This window comes from Nycticebus coucang, chromosome 5 (genome assembly GCF_027406575.1).
Source record: "Nycticebus coucang isolate mNycCou1 chromosome 5, mNycCou1.pri, whole genome shotgun sequence".
Lineage (NCBI taxonomy): Eukaryota > Metazoa > Chordata > Mammalia > Primates > Lorisidae > Nycticebus > Nycticebus coucang.
Window position 1 is genome coordinate 72,923,983 of NC_069784.1, and position 21,416 is coordinate 72,945,398.

Sequence of the window (21,416 nt, forward strand, 5' to 3'; positions counted from 1 at the left end):
CTGCAATAAACAGTCTAGAACAAGTGTCCTTATGATAAAAGGATTTTTTTCCTTCTGGGTAGATGCCCAGTAATGGGATTGCAGGATCAAATGGGAGGTCTAGGTTGAGTGCTTTGAGGTTTCTCCAAACTTCCTTCCAGAAAGGTTGTACTAGTTTGCAGTCCCACCAGCAGTGTAAAAGTGTTCCCTTCTCTCCACATCCACGCCAGCATCTGCAGTTTTGAGATTTTGTGATGTGGGCCATTCTCACTGGGGTTAGATGATATCTCAGGGATGTTTTGATTTGCGTTTCTCTAATATATAGAGATGATGAACATTTTTTCATGTGTTTGTTAGCCATTCGTCTGTCATCTTTAGAGAAAGTTCTATTCATGTCTCTTGCCCATTGATATATGGGATTGTTGGCTTTTTTCATGTGGATTAATTTGAGTTCTCTATAGATCCTAGTTATCAAGCTTTTGTCTGATTGAAAATATGCAAATATCCTTTCCCATTGTGTAGGTTGTCTCTTTGCTTTCGTTATTGTCTCCTTAGCTGCACAGAAGCTTTTCAGTTTAATGAAGTCCCATTTGTTTATTTATGTTGTTGTTGCAATTGCCATGGCAGTCTTCTTCATGAAGTCTTTCCCCAGGCCAATATCTTCCAGTGTTTTTCCTATGCTTTCTTTGAGGATTTTTATTGTTTCATGCCTTAAATTTAAGCCCTTTATCCATCTTGAATCAATTTTTGTGAGTGGGGAAAGGTGTGGGTCCAGTTTCAGTCTTTTACATGTAGACATCCAGTTCTCCCAACACCATTTATTGAATAGGTAGTCTTTCCCCAAGGTATATTCTTGTTTGGTTTATCAAAGATTAGGTGGTTGTAAGATGTTAGTTTCATTTCTTGGTTTTCAATTCGATTCCAAGTGTCTATGTCTCTGTTTTTGTGCCAGTACCATGCTGTCTTGAGCACTATGACTTTGTAGTACAGACTAAAATCTGGTATGCTGATGCCCCCCAGCTTTATTTTTATTACTAAGAACTGCCTTAGCTATACGGGTTTTTTTCCGGTTCCATACAAAACGCAGAATCATTTTTTCCAAATCTTGAAAGTACGATGTTGGTATTTTGATAGGAATGGCATTGAATAGATAGATTGCTTTGGGAAGTATAGACATTTTAACAATGTTGATTCTTCCCGTCCATGAGCATGGTATGTTCTTCCATTTGTTAATATCCTCTGCTATTTCCTTTCTGAGGATTTCATAGTTTTCTTTATAGAGGTCCTTCACCTCCTTCATTAGGTATATTCCTAGGTATTTCATTTTCTTTGAAACTATGGTGAAGGGAGTTGTGTCCTTAATTAGCTTCTCATCTTGACTGTTATTGGTGTATACAAAGGCTACTGACTTGTGGACATTGATTTTATATCCTGAAACATTACTGTATTATTTGATGAATTCTAGGAGTCTTATGGTTGAGTGTTTGGGGTTCTCTAAGTATAAGATCATGTCATCAGCAAAGAGGGAGAGTTTGACCTCCTCTGCTCCCATTTGGATTCCCTTGATTTCCTTGTCTTGCCTAATTGTATTGGCTAGAACTTCCAGCACTACGTTGAATAGTAAAGATGACAGAGGACAACCTTGTCTGGTTCCAGTTCTAAGAGCAAAAGCTTTCAGTTTTACTCCATTCAGTAAAATATTGGCTGTGGGTTTGTCATAGATAGCTTCAATCAGTTTTAGAAATGTGCCACCTATGCCTATACTCTTCAGTGTTCTAATTAGAAAAGGATGCTGGATTTTATCAAATGCTTTTTCTGCATCTATTGAGAGGATCGTGTGATCTTTATTTTTGCCTCTGTTAATATGGTGGATAACGTTTATGGACTTGCGTATGTTAAACCAGCCTTGCATCCCTGGGATGAAGCCTACTTGATCATGATGAATGACGTTTTTGATGATAAGCTGTAATCTATTGGCTAGGATTTTGTTGAGAATTTTTGCATATATATTCATGAGTGAGATTGGTCTGAAATTCTCCTTTTTGTTTGGGTCTTTTCCTGGTTTTGGTATCAGGGTGATGTTTGCTTCATAGAATGTGTTGGGGAAGATTCCTTCTTCCTCAATTTTTTGGAATAATTTCTGCAGTATAGGAATAAGCTCTTCCTTGAAGGTTTGATAGAATTCTGGACTGAAGCCATCTAGACCAGGGCATTTTTTGGTTGGAAGATTTTTTTATTGTTTCTTTGATCTCGGTGCTTGAAATCGGTCTGTTCAGGAGCTCTATTTCTTCCTGGCTGAGTCTAGGGAGAGGGTGTGATTCCAAATATTGATCCATTTCCTTCACATTGTCAAATTTCTGGGCGTAGAGTTTCTGGTAGTATTCAGAGATGATCTCTTGTATCTCTGTGGGATCAGTTGTTATTTCCCCTTTATCATTTCTGATTGAGGTTACTAGAGATTTTACTTTTCTATTCCTCGTTAGTCTGGCCAATGGTTTATCTATTTTCTTTATTTTTTCAAAAAACCAACTCCTTGTTTCATTAATTTTCTGAATGATTCTTTTGTTTTCAATTTCATTGATCTCTGATTTGATTTTGGATATTTCTTTTCTTCTACTGAGTTTAGGCTTAGATTGTTCTTCTTTTTCCAATTCCATAAGATCTCTTGTGAGATTGTTGATGCGCTCTCTGTTTTTCTTTTCTTTTTTTTTTTTTTTTAGAGACAGAGTCTCACTTTATGGCTCTTGGTAGAGTGCCGTGGCATCACACAGCTCACAGCAACCTCCAGCTCCTGGGCTTAAGCGATTCTCTTACCTCAGCCTCCCGAGTAGCTGGGACTACAGGTGCCCACCATAGCACCTGGCTATTTTTTTTTTGTTGCAGTTTGGCCGGGGCTGGGTTTGAACCCGCCACCCTCGGCATATGGGGCCGACGCCCTACTCACTGAGCCACAGGCGCCGCCCATCTCTTTCTGTTTTTCGAATGTAGGCATCTAAAGTGATGAATTTTCCTCTCAAAACTGCTTTTGCAGTATCCCACAGGTTTTGGTAGCTTGTGTCTTCATCATTGTTATGCTCAAGGAAGTTAATGATTTCCTGTTTTATTTCTTCCTGCACCCATCTGTTATTCAACAGAAGATTGTTTAATTTCCATGCCTTTGGGTGGGGTCGAGCATTTTTGTTAGAGTTCAGTTCCACCTTTAGTGCCTATGGTCTGAGAAGATACAAGGTAAAATTTCAATTTCTTTTGATTCTGTTGATATTTTTTTTGTGTCCCAAGATATGATCAATTTTGGAGAATGTTCCATGGGGTGATGAGAAGAATGTATATTCTTTATCTTTGGGATGGAGTGTTCTATATGTGTCTATCAAGCACAGTTGTTCTAGGGTCTCATTTAAATCTCTTATATCTTTGTTTAATTTCTGTTTAGAGGATCTGTCCAGCTCTGTAAGAGGTGTCTTAAGGTCCCCTGTCATTATGGTATTATCAGATATATTGCTCAGACTGAGTAAGGTCTGTTTCAAGAATCTGGGAGCATTTCAATTGGGTGCATAGATATTTAGAATTGAAATGTCTTCTTGTTGTATTTTTCCCTTGACCAATATAAAGTGACCATCTTTGTCTTTTTTGACTTTAGTTGCTTTAAATCCACATGTATCTGAAAGTAAGATTGCAACTCCTCTTTTCTTCTGAATTCCATTTGCCTGAAAAATTGTCTTCCAACCGTGGACTCAGAGCTTTAATTTGTCTTTTGAGGCCAGGTGTGTTTCTTGCAGACAGCAAATGGATGGCTTGTGTTTTTTAATCCAGTCAACCAATCTATGTCTCTTCAGTGGGGAATTCAAGCCATTAACATTTATGGAGATAATTGATAAGTGTGGTAGTATTCTATTCGTCTTATTTGGTGAGAGTCCATTGCTTAGTTTTATCTTTTGCATCAGTGTGGAGGTTAGGTTCTGTCCTTTAATTTCTGAGTTCTTCCTTTGCTGCTGATCCATTGTGGTGGTCAGTGTGCAGAACAGGTTGAAGTATTTCCTGTAGAGCTGGTCTTGTTGTGGCGAATTTCCTCAATGTTTGTATATCCGTAAATGATTTGATTTCTCTGTCAATTTTGAAGCTCAGTTTAGCAGGGTACAGAATTCTGGGCTGGAAATTGTTCTGTTTAAGTAGATTAAAGGTAGATGACCATTGTCTTCTTGCTTGGAAAGTTTCATTAGAGAAGTCTGCGGTCACTCTGATGGATTTGCCCCTGTAGGTCAACTGGCGCTTACTCCTGGCAGCTTGCAGAATCTTTTCTTTTGTCTTGACTTTGGACAGGTTCATCACAATGTGTCTTGGAGAAGCTTGGTTAGAGTTGAGGCGACCTGGGTTCCGATATCCCTCTGAAAGCAGTGTGTCAGAATCTTTGGTGATATTTGGGAAATTTTCTTTTATAATGTTCTCTAGTATGGCTTCCATTCCTCTGGGGCATTCTTCTTCCCCTTCTGGAATTCCTATAACTCGTATGTTGGAACGCTTCATAAAGTCCCATAATTCTGACAGTGAACGTTCTGCTTTCTCTCTCTTCTTTTCTGCCTCTTTTACTATCTGAGTTATCTCAAGAACTTTGTCTTCTACCTCTGAAATTCTTTCTTCTGCATGGTCTAACCTGTTGCTGGTACTTTCCATTGCATCTTTAAGTTCCCTAATTGACTTTTTCAGTTCCTTCAGCTCTGCTATATCCTTTTTATATTCTTCATATCGTTCATCTCTTATTTGATTCTGTTTTTGGATTTCCTTTTGATTATTTTCCACTTTATGAGCAGTTTCCTTCATTGTTTCCATCATTTCTTTCATTGTTTTCAACATGTGTATTGTAAATTCCCTTTCTGTCATTCCTAACATTTCTTTATAGGTGGAATCATCTGTAGTGGCTACCTCATGGTCCCTTGGCGGGGTTGTTCTGGACTGGTTCTTCATGTTGCTTGGAGTTTTCTGCTGATTCTTCCTCATGAGTGATTTGTTTTATCTGTTTCCTTGCCCTAATTTTCCTTTCACTTCCTCTTGCTCTTTAAGTTCTCGTGCCTGTTGACTAAGGGTTACAGGACCAGAAGTGTGAGAAGGTTGAAGAGCAAAAAAGGGATGAAAGAAAGGAGGACCGAATGATAAGAAAAACAAAGAAAAATAGAGAAAGGAGAGGGAGTGGGTAAAAGGAATATTGACAAAAAGAATAGAGGCACAGATAGAGGGAGACAGAGCAATATAGGTGTACAGTAGGGTACTTTGACACAACCTTAAAAAAACCCCACCTTCTGGGGGTGCCCAGTTGGTTGATTCCCTTGAGGTCAGCAGCTCTTTGGTAACCTGATGAGACACAGGAGCTTACCTCCACCAAGTAGAGAGGAAAGACAAAAATGGTATAAGTCAAACCAAAACAAGCAAACAGAAAACTTTACGGGATAAAATTGGGTGGGAAACCAAATAGTAGCGGTAGAAACACTAGCAAAAATTAAGTTCTAATTATTGTAAAAGGCAGCAATGGGAAATTGTAATTAAACTAGGAAAATTGAGGAAGAAAAAGGATCTGTATGGAAAAGGTTGAACTTAAAAAACAAAACAACATCAACAACATCAAAATAAACAAAAAAACCCAACCAAACCAAAAAAAAACAACCCAAAACAAAGCAGTATGTATATGTTATTGAATATTGTCTGGGCAACACGTGGTCTTCTGGGGTATGAGATGTTAATCACAGTTCTGATACGACTGGAGGCTGCTGGTTTCTCAAACCCCAGCAGGTAGACACCCTAAATCTCTCTTCAGCCCACTTAAAAGGCACTTTGAACTTGTTCACTTGCTGAGCAGAACCTTTCCCAGGAAAGTGCTTGTCGCTGGAATCACTTCTGAAGTGGCTATCCACTTACCCAGTGTGCCAAAACTTGTCTCACTCTGCCCCTGAGGATTAGGGCTGCAAGGCGGCTCAGACCCCGCCCTTAGGCTACTTGGTCGCTGGGTTACCAGCTCCCACCCAATTCTAGCTCTGCGACCCTGAGGGCGGAGCTTGCTGGGGCAGATCGCTCACAATGGCTCCCTGTGACCCACAGCCAAACACTGTTAGTTCCATCTGGCTCAGCGGCTCAGACTGGGGCCCTAGACAACGGCCAAAGTTCTCCACACTCCCGCTCAGGCTCTCCCCAAGGCAGTTCAAGTGAGTGCCAAGTCCAAAGACACCAAAACAGTTCACAGGTAAGGCCTTTCTGGTTTGCAGTCTCGCTGCTACTGAACTTACAGTTGCGGGCGGGTTTAGACGGATTGAACACACATGACCACTTGCCGGTTTTCCACTGTTTTAGTCCTCCTCTTGGGGGTCCAGAAGTCTCTCGCTGACTCCCTGTATCCTCTCAGGGGTGATGATAGGCAGATCCCACCAGCCAGAGATGCCTGGAGTCCTATCTCCCCAGACTCACGGTGCCCAGATGCAAGGAAAGCTGTTGCTCGGCCGCCATCTTGCTCCGCCTCCGCAATTTATAGTTGCACATGAACTTTATGGTCACTGTATATATTTATGTGGCAAATGTGATATTTTGATACATGTTCTCTGTGTGGAATGTTAAAATCAGGGTAATTAATAAGTCCACCACCCTACATACTTACCATTTTGGTGATAAAAATATTTAAAATCTACTCTTACCAATTTGAAATATACAATGCATTATTATTTATTGTAGTCACAATTCTGTGCAGTGCATCACTAAAGCTTATTCATCCTGTCTTACTGAAACTTTCTACCTTTTGTTCAATATCTCTTCTCACCCTTTCTACTCCTCCCCTGCTGTAGTTTGGATCTTTGTCTCCTCCAAATCTCACCTTGAAATTTGATACCTAAAGTTGGAGATGGGAGGTGTTTGGGCCATGGGTTGGATCCCTGATGAATAAATAGATGAATGCCCTCCCTGGGGGAAGATTTCCCTTGAGAGCTGGTTGTTGAAGGAACCTGGCTCCTTCCCTTCCTTGCCTCCTCTCTCACCACATGCTTCCTACACATACCAGACCACCTTCCACCGCGAGTGGAAGCACTCTGAAGCCCTCAGCAGAAGCAGATGCTGGTGACATGCTTTTAGGATATTCTACAGAACTGTGAGCCAAATAGACCTCTTTCCTTTTTAAATCACTCAGCCTCAGGTGTCTTCCACAGCAACACTAAGTGGACTAAGACACCCATCCTCCTCCAGCCCCTGGTCACAGCCTTTCTACTCTCTGCTTCTGTGAGCTTAACTTCTCTAGATTCCACATGTAAGTGGAATGAGGGACTTGTCTTTCTGTGCCTGGTTTATTTCCTAAAGGTTCATCCATGTTGTCAAAAGACAGATTTCTCCCCCTTTTAAAGCTAAACAAGTCTCCCATTGGGGATATATACCTCAAAAATTTGTCCATTTATCTGATGATGGATACTTGGGGTGTTTCTGTATCTTAAGTATTGTGAGTAATGCTGCAGTGCACATGGGACTGCAGATAGATACTTCTACAGAACATGGATTTCAGTTCTTTTGGATGTATACTACACACAGAAGTGGGATTGTTGGTTCATATGGTTAACTCTGTTTTTAGTTTTCTGAAGAAACTCTATACTGTTTCCCAGTATCAGCAGTTCACAAGGGTTTGCTTTTCTCCATAAGCTTGCCGATAATTATTATCTTTTGTCCTTTTGATAATAGCCATTATCATGGGTGTGAGGTGATTATGGTTTTAATGTGCATTTCCCTGATGATTAATAATGGTGAGCATTTCTGTCATATATGTTGGCTATTTATATGTCTTCTTTTGAAAAGTGTCTATTAGGTACTTTGCCAATATTTTGATTGGGTTACTTGTTTCCTTGTTATCTTTTTCTGATGCCCCCAGCTTTGTTCTCCTTGAACAAGATTGCTTTCACTTTTCAAGATTTTGGATGCCTTTTCTTTATGTTTTTATTGTCTACTTCCTCTGGCTAGAATTTCCAGTACTATGCTGAATAGAAGTAGTCAGAGTGAGCATCCTGGTCTTCTTTCTAATCATAGATGAAGAGCTTTCAACTTTTTGCCATTATGATGTTAGCTCTGGGTTTTTCATATATGACTTTTATTGTTTTGAGGTACATTCCTTCTATGCCAAATTTGTTAAGAGTTTTTATCATGAAAGGATGATGAATGTTGTCAAATGCTTTTTCTGCATCTATTGATCATACGGTTTTTGTTCATTTTATTAAGATGGTATATCACATTAATTAATTTGCATATGTTAAACCATCCTTGCATCCCAGGGATAAATCTCACTTGATCATAGGAATGATTTTTTTAATGTGTGATTGAATTCAGTTTACTGAGTATGCTAGTATTTTGTTGAGGATTTTCTTCCTCTATGTTACCAGGGATATGGGCCTGTAATATTTCTTTCTTATAGCGTCTTCGCCTGACTTTGATATCAGTCTAATGCGGGCCTTGTAAAATGAATTTGAAGGCATACTTTTTTGCTCATTTTTTTCCTAATATTGAGGAAGGATTGGTATTTAGTAGAATTCTGCTGTGAAGTCATCAGGTCCTGGGCTTTTTTTTGATGGGAGATTTTTTAATTATTGACTCAATCTTTTTACTTGCTACTTGTCCAGAGTTTTTGTTTCTTTCTGAGTTGGTCTTGGTAGATGTATATTCCTGGGAATTTATCCATTTCTTCTAGATTATTCAATGTTGGTATATAATCATTCACAGTAATCTGTCATGATCCTTTGTGTTTCTGTGAATCAGTTATAATATCTTTTCATTTCCAAGTTTGTTTTCTATTTTAGTCTAGATTTCTGTCAATTTGTGTATCTTTTCCTAAAACCATCTCCTAGTTTCTTTTTTTGAGACAGAGTCTCAAGCTGTTGCCCTGGGTAGAGCGCCATGGCGTCACAGCTCACAGCAACCTCAAACTCTTGGGCTTAAGCAATTCTCTTTCCTCAGCCTCCCAAGTAGCTGGGACTACTGGCGCCCACCACAATGCCCAGCTATTTTTTGGTTGTAGTTGTCATTGTTGTTTGGCAGGCCCAGGCCAGGTTTGAACCCGCCAGCCTTGGTGTATGTGGCTGGTGCCATGATCACTTTGCTACGGGCACCGAGCCTAAAATATATGATATTGTCCATCTTCTTTTGTGGAATCAGTAGAGCTTGAGAGATGTTTTATAGAATAATCGAGGCAACTTTGGCAGAAAGAATGCAAATAAAAGAAAATATAAACAAGGGATTAGAAACAACGGGAAAAGAATGATGGTTCACAAAGTCAAGGTGGGCCCAGCCAAATTTCAGGCAGACAGTTATCATTCAGAGTTGCTAAAAAAATATTGCAGTGAGATGAACAAATAATGTATGTTTTTTTAACAGATGTAGAGAAAGATACCAGCTATAAATTGTGTCTGTGTACATTTTTCTCTTTATGCCTGAATTACAGTTGCACCTACATTTGCCCATCTCTAAATCTGAAAACCCATAGCTTATACTTCACAGATGTGCAATGGAAATGAAATAGTAAATAACAGCTTTTTTGGTGAAACTTCCCAGGCAAGTAGTATCTGTACTTAGTGACATTAACAATTAAACATTTTGGGCTGCACCTGTGGCTCAGTCGGTAAGGCGCCGGCCCCATATACCAAGGGTGGCGGGTTCAAACCCGGCCCCAGCCAAACTACAACCAAAAAATAGCCGGGCGTTGTGGCGGGCGCCTGTAGTCCCAGCTACTCGGGAGGCTGAGGCAAGAGAATCGCTTAAGCCCAGGAATTGGAGGTTGCTGTGAGCTGTGTGAGGCCATGGCACTCTACTGAGGGCCATAAAGTGAGACTCTGTCTCTACAAAAAAAAACAAAACAATTAAACATTTTAAGTTTAGAGCTATAAGCTGGAAGGCATATTTAAATTGTTAGTAAACTTAAGAATATAAAAACTGTTGTGAAGGCTTAGTTAGAATACACAGGCAAAGCTAAGTGGCTGCCTCATTGTTTGCCCTCATTGCTTCCTGGTTTCCTTCAAAATGGCTGTTTTATATATTTATGTCTATATATCTGTAGGTATGCATATAATATATATGTAATGTATACATACATATTAATGGGTAGATATATAAAATGATGCTTGTGGTACTAAGGATCTGAGGTGTGAACTGAAAATAGCAGAAGGGGAGTTCACATTTTGAAGGGTAAGAAAGCCGCTTGCAAAGAGAGAAAATGTTTGCAGATGGGAAGCTATATCCAATTACCCAGGATTCATAGGACTCAGATGCTTAAAGTCCACTTTTATGAAAAAATGAGAGCCAGGGCGGAGCCTGTGGCTCAAAGGAGTAGGGCGCCAGCCCCATATGCCAGAGGTGGCGCGTTCAAACCCAGCCCTAGCTAAAAAAAACTGCGCACGCGCGTGCGCGCGCGCACACACACACACACACACACACAAACAAAAGAGCCAGTTGAGATGAAAATATATAGGTAACTAGTGTAAGTGCCTTACATAAAAAGAAAGAAAAGGAAGAACTCAGGCCAGACCTGAGGTTGCATTTGTTTTGTGCAGACACCAGAGATCCATTCTTCTTTTTTTTTTTAAAACTACTTCCTTTAATAGTAACACACAAGATGCAAAGAAATCCCAAAAAAGCTCTCAGTCCCAGATTGGCAGGTTAGGAGGAGTCAAAGAATTTTCTTCAAAGCCTTTCCTTAGTCTCCCTGGAAAGAAAGGGAGAGTGGACACAGAATACCACCGGGCCCTGGGTGAATCCAGTGCCAGGACCATGCAGACAAAGAAACAAGACACACAAAATCAGCACTCTCCACCAAGGGGAAGTGCTGATTTTCCTTGTCATGGTCCCGGTATTGCTCCAGTGGTTGTCCTCCAGTTTTCAGGAGTCATCTAGTTCTAAGAATGGCTCCTTCCTTTAGTTCCCTAACATCTGCCCTTGGGGGAAAGGCCCCTCAACCTGTTGTGGGGTCAGGTCCTGAGGGAATTCCCATATTGGAGGATAATGAGGGAGGAATCTCCCTAGTGCCTTGCCATTTGGTTTCTGTCCAGTTTGCTTAGAACCTAAAGATCAAGGAGTGTCAGGATCTCTTAAAGGCTTGTCTGAGCAATGGCTGGCCATAGGGGAGCTCAGTCTGGTTTGAAGGTAGCATCTGATCCTCAAAGGATACCTGAGTACCCAGAGGCAAGTCCAATTCAGAAGATGAAGGTGCCTCCTCAGGCAGAATAGGCTCTGGGAGAAGATTTGGTTTGGAGTCTTACATATTTCACTCAGCTGTTGTACCGGTGGACTCAGAGGGTCTTCACTGCTGGTCTTCATAGGTGTCCCTGCAGTGCCAGGGGTAGGAGAACAGGGACTTGAGTCCTGGGCATATTTGGGATCTCCCACTTGGGTTTGGAGAGCTCATCACCTGGATGGGAGTACACAGGATGCCAGCACTAGATGAATGGTGATCTGCCACTTGGGCCAGATGCTTGTGTGGTGGAGGCCCAGCTGCAGTGACTGGAATGTCCTTGGCTGAGCCCATCTGAACCAGGAGTTGTGCTGCGGTCTCACCCCCGGGGTGGGGTCCTTTAAGATGCATGGATCTGGCAGCGACCTACTGAAGAGAAATAGAAACGACAAGAGACAAAGAAACAAGACACAGAATAGAATTTTCAAAGGTGGGAGCACTGGGGACCACCATGCATTTGTGGGGTTCTGCCCAGTGTCATTTTCACTCAGCTTTTATTGAAGGCTATTTGCTCATTAGCCCAGAGGGTAAGCTGAGGATGGGAGCAGAGACACCAGCAGTTTCTCTGAGGGAGCATATCAGCTCCTATTGTTTCTATAATCATTAACTTTAAGGGCCTGAGCAACTTTGAGAAATCCGGAACTCAAGCCTTGTATGGGGACAGTCTCCTGTCTGTGGTCACATACGCAGATTCCTAGGGGGGTGTTAATACCCACCTATTCACTGCAGAGTAGAAAGCCACTGGCGTTAATCTCCTCTGAAGAATTGGTGGGAAAGAGGAATTTTCCTCTCATCACCACCACAGAGGGTCTTTCTCAGCAATAAGGGATATAAGCCTCCTACCCATATTTCAGGGCTGGAGGTGTTCTCTTGATCTCTGCCCCAGCCAAATACAAATCTCCACAAAGGGTATTTGCTTTGACTGTTAAATAGGCAGGAACTGGCCTTGTTAGTGTTTCTGGCTAGGCTTGCACACAGCGTCCTCTGTGGCCATTATTCCTAAGAGTGTTCACAAACCCAGCAGGGATGTTAGTAAGCTGTATCCCCAATAGGCCAGGCTTCTAGGAAAAGTAGGAAACTTGCTCAGATAAGAAATTTAGAAGCGGGCGGCGCCTATGGCTCAGTCGGTAAGGCGCCGGGCCCATATACCGAGGGTGGCGGGTTCAAACCCGGCCCCGGCCAAACTGCAACCAAAAAATAGCCAGACGTTGTGGTGGGCGCCTGTAGTCCCAGCTACTCCGGAGGCTGAGGCAAGAGAATTGCTTAAGCCCAGGAGTTGGAGGTTGCTGTGATCTGTGTGAGGCCACGGCACTCTACCAAGGGCCATAAAGTGAGACTCTGTCTCTACAAAAAAAAAAAAAAAAGAAATTTAGAAGCATCTGGTTTAAAGGTAAACTAGTTGACTTTCCTTTGTTTTGTCTTGCTTGCTTACTTTATTTTCCTCTTTTTCTGGGGGTGTTTCCCTTGCCAAGAATGGGGTCTTTGGTCCCCCACTGCCTGCAGTGGGGTGAGGGCAAGGCCCTGCCAGGCTGCTATTCTACCTTTGTGTACACAGCAGCTGGAGGCTCAACTCCTGAAGCTCCAAGTCTCAAACTTCTAGCCAGGCCCCCTGCTCTGAGCTTATTGGTTGAGCTACTGTCTGCCATAGACCCACTTATGTGAGACCTGCCTCCAGCGAAGGAAGTCACTGGTCTTTGAAGAGGGGACCTTCTGTTAGCCTTAGGTGTGAGACTTTGGGGAGTGCTCATCTTTGCTTTTAAGACCTCCAGTTTCACAATCACATGGTTTTATTAAGCAAAATAGAGTAATGAGTGATTAGGCTATCATGTTCAAATCCAGCTGAAGTTGTGGTTTTCCTGAGAGAGAGATTGGTTGACAGAGTTTTGGTTGACAGAGTTATCGATCACTTCACACCAACCCTAAGCTCCACCCCACCGGATATCCACTTTTCAAACACTGGGAAAGATGACAAGTATCTCTCTCTACTTTCTGATTAGACAAGTCCCCAGGGAAGTTGCTGGGATTAAGAGGTCTAAGCAATGCAGGAATCCATTCTTAGTGGATATCCAAGGAGGAGGGACGAGCCTGAGGCACATGGCGGAAACTCCTCTGTGCGCTCGTGTGCTGAGGGACAGGAGCTGGCTGGCATTTCACCCAGCACCCTCTGAAAGAGCCAGAGGATTGCACCAGCAACTTTGTGTGTCTATTTAACCTGATTTTAAAAGCAACTCTGGGCAGAGTTGTGATCCCATTTGAAAGATGCAAGGCCAGGGAGTTGCAGTGAATTAACTAAGACCATTCCTCTAGTATATTTTGACCCAATTAGGAAAACCCAGTCCTTCTAAATTCAAGTCTATTGTTCTTAGTAAATGTCCTCTGGCATTAAGAAAAGATTAAGTTACATTTGTTATACTTCGTTGAAGGAGGCAGGGGAGTGTTGAGGCATTTTATAGAGTAAACTATTTTTATAATTTTCTACTCTCAGCCTGTAGGGTTTGGAGGTATTGCACTTGCACACAGTACACGTTTTCTCTTTGCTACAGAGTGGAAGTTGGAAATTGATAGTCTTTGTTAGACAACATCCAAGGGAGTTAAGTTTTTTAAGAGATTAACATGACTTTATAGTAAACCTTTTTTCTTTTTGAGACAGGGACGGAGATTATGGCAAAAAAATGAAATTGGAGTACACTTGAGAATGGCAAACAGATGCTTTGTCTCACTACGGAATTAAAATTAATTAAGGGCAGTGCCTGTGGCTCAATGGAGTAGGGCGCTGGCCCCATAAGCTGGAGGTGGCGTGTTCAAACCCAGCCCCTGCCAAAAACTGCAAAAAAAAAACCCCAAAACTAAGATTAAGTAAAGAATTTGGACCAAGGAAGTGTGAATGAAATAATTCTTCATTTTTTTTATTTCAGATTGATAGGTACAAATGATTAGGTTATAATATCATCAATTTCTTAATGTTATTTGTGATTGTGTACATTAATGTATGGTCTTTAACCATAATATATATATAGATTTGGAAAAATTGAGGGTTAACATTGATTTTATCTACCTAGAGCTATTTCTGCTGACTGCTGATTATATGTTTAGTCAGTTGTAGTGAGTATAGTATAAAATGTAAGTATTTTAAGCATCTGAAAATTGTTGCTGTCTTGGAGAGAAATTGGAAGTACCGAGTGGGAGTGATGAATGAATGCCTCTGAGTGTAACAGACGTGTGTGTGTTCCTCCCACATAGAGCTCTCAAGTATAGCCTTCTTAAAAATTGGCCCACAGATTTCATCCAGGGAAAGGGCACACCCACCATGGGGCAGAGCTTGAACAGAGGTTGGAATGCATCACAACCCTTGGGGTTGGGCCCAGCATACGTGGAGGCCTGACTACAGCAGAACTAGCCACAGAGGGCACAGGGGCCAGACAGCTCCCCCTCCTGGAGCCTTTTTCTGGGAGTGAGGTTGGAATCCAGTGGTGTGGCGTAAACTGTCCCTGGGAAGATCTGCCTTAGGGAGAAAAGGACAAAGTAAATCTAAGACAATGAAAAATGCTACTTATCCTGGTGGGCAAGAGGATCCATCCTGCTAACATGGCTTCCCTCATTCTCCAACTCTGGCCAGGAGAGTTGTGTTTCGTACGAGTCCTGAATAAAAAAGACATGAAGAATAAGTGGGAGGGGATAAAAGTCTAATGGAGATGTTTTTTGGGAGAAGGAGTCCCAGTCCTAACTAGACAACAGGTCAGCCACCGAGGAACAACCAAAGCAATGCTAAAAAAAAAAAACCCAAACCAAAAACACCCATTCAGATAGTGAGGAGCATAATAACACGGAGACCTTTTTATAAAGAAAAGATCCCTGCTTAGGAGGGATTTCAACACCAAAGGTTAGGAATAAGCCTGTAGAAATGTGAGTGGTATCAGACCAAAATGGAAACAGGTAGTACTGAGTACCATAGTACAGCTTATTGTTTCACCCTGAGACATAATGATTCTAAGGGAGACGGACTGTGCTCCAGGCACCGTGACAGCTATCTTAGATGTAGCGGAACAAGGGTTTAAATGTACTCAGCTTCCTCTTACTTCCCAGAGAGCTGTCTGTTTTGTCCCTTCTGAGATTCCAGAGACCCAGTGAAGGGAGAAACTATGCTGCAAATGATAGGGTCGTTTGTAGTCTCCTTTGCCGAATGCCGTTGACTCTGTCGGCTGGCAGCCAGTTGTGTTGTATCTGGGCATCTGAGGAGGAAAGGTTCTTTGGTCTTTCTGTCCTCTTGAGTTTCTCCTTAATGTCCAGTAATAAGGTTAAGTTCAGCATTAGGGAAGGACCCATCTCCTGATGGCCACTCATCCTAACTGCCTTTCTCTAACCCAGAGAATACTTTTACAGTCTTCACTAGAAGATGTTGTGTAGCTGTTACTATTCATATTTGGAAGCCTTTTGGAAGTCTAGGAAAGTATCGTACTCTAAGTGAAAAATTTTTTAAGCTATGATTGCAATCATGTAAACGTGTTTATGCAGTGAGGAAATGAAAACTAAAGGAAAATCCTGAATTTCCAAGGTCTTAAATAGTGAGCACACACTACGTGTGTGTGTGTGTTGGTTTTTTTAGGTAGCACTAATCATGCATACATTGTAGCATTACATTTTGATGATCATTGAAACAGTCTTTACTTCCCACAGCAGAATGTGTTTCTCTGGAGGCCTGAGCATCAGGCCACGCAGCAGACTGACAGGATTCTTAATTGGAACTGTTTTCCCATGGACTATCCCTTCAGGGGCCATGTGTCACTTTCTATGGAGAAAGTCCCCATCAGATTACTTACAAACATAACCTGGCTAAGCTAAATGGTAACAGATGGAACAAATCTGGGAGAAATATTTCTTAAATGCTTCTCTTGGGACCAGCGTTACGACTATTCAGTGGTTTAACTATTTTAGCCTCAGATTCCTTTCGTCACCTGGCTATACCTATAGCAGTCTGGCAAGTAAAAGGCCCCTGGACACTTCTACTGTGCCCCGGGTACAGGAGGGCATGTTCTGAAATATACATTCTAAGGAATAATACAGTAGTCTCCCCTTATCTGAGGAGGAGATAGTCCAAGACCTCCCAGCAAATGCCTGAAACTGTAGATATTGTAATACTGAATCCGAAATACACCTAGTTTCTAGCCTGCCAAATGACTTGCAGGCAGGGCATGAGCACAGTGTGGATCTGCTGGACAAAGGGATGAGTCACATCCTGGGTGGGATGGAATGGACATTACAAGATGGCATCATACTACTCAGAAAGAAGAGCATGTGTTTTAAAACCTATGATTTATTTATTTCTGGAATTTTCTGTTTATAATGTTTTTGGACTTCATTTGACCACAGGTAACTAAAACTACACAGATAAATGAGAACCATAGTACTTTGATTTGAATTTTGCAGAAAGTGACTGTTTTCTCCTCACCTTAATTCTTGCACAGTTATGCCAGAGACAATAAATGAATTGTTGATGGAGAAAGTTTGAGACACATGAAACGAAAGAGGAAATTTGAATTCCATCAGTGACTTGTTTGATTTCTTGAATCTTTGGAAACTGTTATTTGCCTTTGGGGAGATTTCCTTTTATCAGTGCATTATTGATACAAACAAGCTAGCAGATTAGTCTGCTTCCTGTTTTGGGTGAGGTTGTTATAGGTTGACAGTTGTGGTTTATAGAATGTGTGGACCCACTTACCAGACAAAAACCTAAGCCTCCATGGGAGGCAATATGCCAAACAGGATGTTTATGGCCTCCAAAGTTATCAAATAAAGTAATAAACCCTTGACATGTCATAGTGTTCAAAACTGGTAAGAACAGGTTAGGGACCTATGTTTTAGTGTGAAAAAAACGAGAAGTAATATTTTTAGAAGCCCAGTCCTGACTGACCCCCAGAAGCTTACTTTTTTCAGCTGAGGACTCAAGGATAACTTCACTGGTCCTAAGGTGGGTCTGTTGCTCACAGAAAACAGTCAATTTGGACACAGTGATGTCATTTGGGAGAGCCTCCCACCTACAGAGCAGGGTCAGTTCTAGCCCATAGTCTCTGCTTTCTGCAGTCTAGTTGAGTGTAGTTCATATTGCTAGATTTATAAAGCTGTATGTTCTGCAAATTCATGTATAAATCTTTATGTGTGAGGAAATGTAATAGCTGTGGCCATCCTTCTGAGATCAGCTTTTCAATCTGGCAACAAGAGTGGTTTTTTTTTTTTTTTTTTGAGACAGAGTCTCAGTCTGTCACCCTGGGTAGAGTGCCATGGTGTCACAGCTCACAGCAACTTCCAACTCCTGGGCTTAAGTGATTCTCTTGCCTTAGTCTCCCAAGTAGCTGGGACTCAGGTGTCCGCCACAATGCCCAGCTGTTTTTTGGTTGCGGTTGTCACTGTTGTTTGGCAGGCCTGGGCTGGATTTGAAGCTGCCAGCTCTGGTGTATGGGGCTGGCACCTTAGCCGCTTGAGCTACAGGCGCTGAGCCAAGAGTGATATTTCTAATTTAAAAAAATTTTATTTTTTGAGACAGAGCCTCAAGCTGTCACCCTGGGTAGAGGTCCATGGCATCACAGCTCACAGCAACCTCCAACTCCTGGGCTCAAGCGATTCTCCTGCCTCTGCCTCCCAAGTAGCTGGGACTACAGGCTCCCGCTACAATGCCTGGCTATTTTTTTTTTTTTTTTTGGTTGCAGCCGTCATTGTTGTTTGGCGGCCCGGGCTGGATTCAAACCCACCAGCTCAGGTGTATGTGGCTGGCACCTTAACCTCTTGAGCCACAGGCGCCAAGCCAAAGAAAATTTTTTTTATTGGCTTGGCACTTGTAGTACAGTGGTTACAGTGCCAGCCACATACACTGAAGTTGGCGGGTTCAAACCTGGCCTGGGCCAGCTAAACAACAATGGCAACTGCAACAAAAAATAGCTGGGCGTTGTGGCGGTGCCCATAGTCCCAGCTACTTGAGAGGCTGAGGCAGAGAATAACTTAAGCCCAAGAGTTTGAGGTTGCTGTGAGCTGTGATGCGAGGGCCCTCTACTGAGGGTGACCATAGTAAGACTCTGTCTCAAAAAAAAAAAAAAAAATTTTTTTTGTTTTTCCATAATATGTAAGTTTTTGATTTAACTGTCTTGTACTCTTCCTGCAGAAGTGGGATGCTCCCCCTTCCCTAAACATGATTGATTCAAATGTTGAAACCAGTAATACCACACACATTTCAACAGGGTGTGAGAAGGTTTATTACTCACAGAGTGAGGCTTTCTGAAGAGAGCAGGATGGCTCCCCAAGCAGGGCTTTCTTATACCTTTGCTCATGGGGGGCAAGTGGGGAAGAGCAGAGGAAAGGGCTTGAAAGTAGTCAAACACCAATAAAAGGACAGACTTTATTAAATTAGTCTAGCCTTCTCCTTAAGTACTGGTCACATTTCAGGCACTGATGTTTTCCTTTGGGACATGGTTAGCCTTAGTCACCTAATGAAAACAAAGTACGTTTGAACATTATGCTTGCAGAATTCTATTTATTTTATTTTATTTTGTTGTTGTTGCAGTTTTTGGCTGGGGCCAGGTTTGAACCTGCCACCTCCAGAATAAGGGGCTGGCACCCTACTCCTTGAGCCACAGGTACCGCCCTGCCTCCAGCATTTCAAATCTTTCTTGGCCCAAGGATCCCATTGTGGGTTAGGGTGTTTGAACTCACATGCATAGAACTTGCACACTCATAACACCATGAGGTATCTGAGATGATGTTAGATGACCAGAGTGAGTATGGTCCCCTCTGTGCTATAACTCATCTTTATTAGGTAAAACTCAATTTGGTTGATCTGGGTTTGTTGTTGTTCTTTCTTTCTCTCTCCTTCCAATTCTCTGTTCTTCTCCCCCTATCCCACTGCCAGTATATGGAATAGAAAGAGAAGTTTCTGGTTGCCCTTAATAGTGGTTTTATTATCACCAGTGGTGCAATAAACAGTTGGTTCTTCTTGGACTTGACACCCTCCCAAGTGGAAAAGGCTATTCAGCCGCTCAAAGCAGTAGGTCAACCCACCTCATTAACTCGGTGTGTTGTACTCCTGTGCCCTTGTTCCCTGGAATATTTCAGCAGAAAGTTCCATCACCACATGTTTTGTAATTCATGGTGTGCATCTGGGATTTTTCCTTTGCCATGGTGGGTGAGCACTGACTGTATGAAATATAATATTTCGAAACAAAAATATAATATAATATTTCGAAACAGAAACTTAATATAAAAGGGCCACCTTTACTATCCTGAAATGAAATTCTTAGATATTATCACTTATTTACACAAATTATCCTAAACATCAATAGAATGCCTTAACTGTATGTGAAGAACAAACACAGGAAAGAAATTTATGTTACAACAATGCATCTTTCAGTTTGTATATGCTGGGCACAACTCTTCCAAAGGACATTATGAGCAACTCTTAGTAAAATTCCAGATAAAACAAAGCAACAGTCTTCTCTTGGTTTTTGTGGTGGGAGCATTCCTAGAAAATTCAGTGTTATCTTGACACAGAATAAGAAAAAAAATGTGCTTGTAAGTAAAAGAGTTTGTGGTTAATGACTGCCCTGTACACCACATGACATCTAGGATCCCTGGCTACTGCCCAGTAAATGCCAGCATTGCCCACCCTTCTGGGACAAGCAAAAATGTATACACAAACTTCCAAATTGCCTCCCAGGGGTGGTATTAACTCCATTAGCTATTCTGAATTTTATCCCTAGGTCAAGCCTCAAGATCTCCTTATTAAGCTTCGTTTTTGTGTAGGGTTCTATGGAATACACTTTTGTTGGTATTTTTTTTTTTTGCCATGACGTCACATGGCTCACAGCAACCTCTAACTCTTGGGCTTATGCAATTCTCTTGCCTCAGCCTCCCGAGCTGCTGGGACTACAGGCGCCCGCCACAACGCCCGGCTATTTTTTTGTTGCAGTTTGGCCGGGGCTGGGTTTGAACTCGCCACCGTCAGCATATGGGGCCAGCACCCTACTCACTGAGCCACAGGCGCCGCCCGAGTATCTCCAAGTGCATCATTAGTGACCCTCTTCATGTCTGACATAGTCAAGTCACGTTTGACTTTTGCAATTACAAGAGATACAATATACAAGATAACAAATGTCATCTGTATATTATTACAATTTTAATACAATTGTAATACAATTACAATTTTCTGTAATTACAATCATAATACAATTATGATTTCTCTCAAATGAGATTCTAGATTCTTTGCTTAAAATGCATATACATTTTTGACACACGTTTGTGTGTGTGTATATGTACATATCTTCTTCTGACCTCACACTGCTTTTTGTTTCCTATTTTCTCTTACCTTTAATTATTTATGTTCCTAATATTTAAATGCTTGCATTGATGCCTCACATTCTTCTTGAAATGAAGCAGAATATACATAAATAGAGTGAATAAAAAGATATGGGACTCTGTCTGAGATTTTATTTAGACTCCCAGGGAATGCTGATATTAGTGGTGGGCAGGATAAAGTGGTGGTGTGCCCCATTAGTTCCACCTATGAAAATGAAGTACCATCAGGATTCCAAGTTGTTTCTTAAATAAACCATTCCACTCGCTTTCTAAATTTCCTCCATTATTTCAGCACTAAAAATGAAGGGGTATGCAAATTCTGTAAATATAAGTTACTCTTTTTTATCTTTTAGCATGGAAAAATTCCACCCTGGGCAGTGCCTTTGGCTTAGTGAGTAGGGCGCCGGCCCCATATACTGAGGGTGGTAAGTTCAAACCCAGACCCAGCCAAACTGCAACAAAAAATAGCCGGGCGTTGTGGCAGGCGCCTGTGGTCCCAGCTACTCAGGAGGTGCCTAAGCCCAGGAGTTGGAGGTTGCTGTGAGCAGTGACACCACAGCACTCTACCGAGGGCAACAAAGTGAGACTCTGTCTCTGAAAATAAATAAATAAATAAATAAATAAAACCAAACAAATAGAAAAAAAAGAAAAAATTCCACCCAAATGTTTATATAAACAAGTAAGAATAAAAGTGAAGTGTTTATATATTGGTTTCATATTAATAAACACACACTCATATGAATGATAAAACAAATATAGTCTAGCAAGAGAAAGGGGTAAGGAGGGAGAGGGGAGGGGAAGGGGGAGGGTGATTCATAGGAGGTGGGAGGGTATTTGGTGGGATCTCACCTAATGTGTGCAAGGCAAGGGAATTTAG

At 41.7% G+C, this 21,416-nt stretch overlaps 1 protein-coding gene and 1 pseudogene across 4 annotated transcripts in view; one reads left to right on the top strand and one right to left on the bottom strand.

The window, feature by feature from the left end:
- KLHL32 (kelch like family member 32) overlaps positions 1 to 21,416 on the top strand; it is a 267,924-nt gene that overhangs the window by 146,106 nt on the left and 100,402 nt on the right. The window lies entirely within an intron of this gene.
- Positions 11,051 to 11,497, bottom strand: LOC128586430 (cell division cycle-associated protein 3-like; annotated as a pseudogene).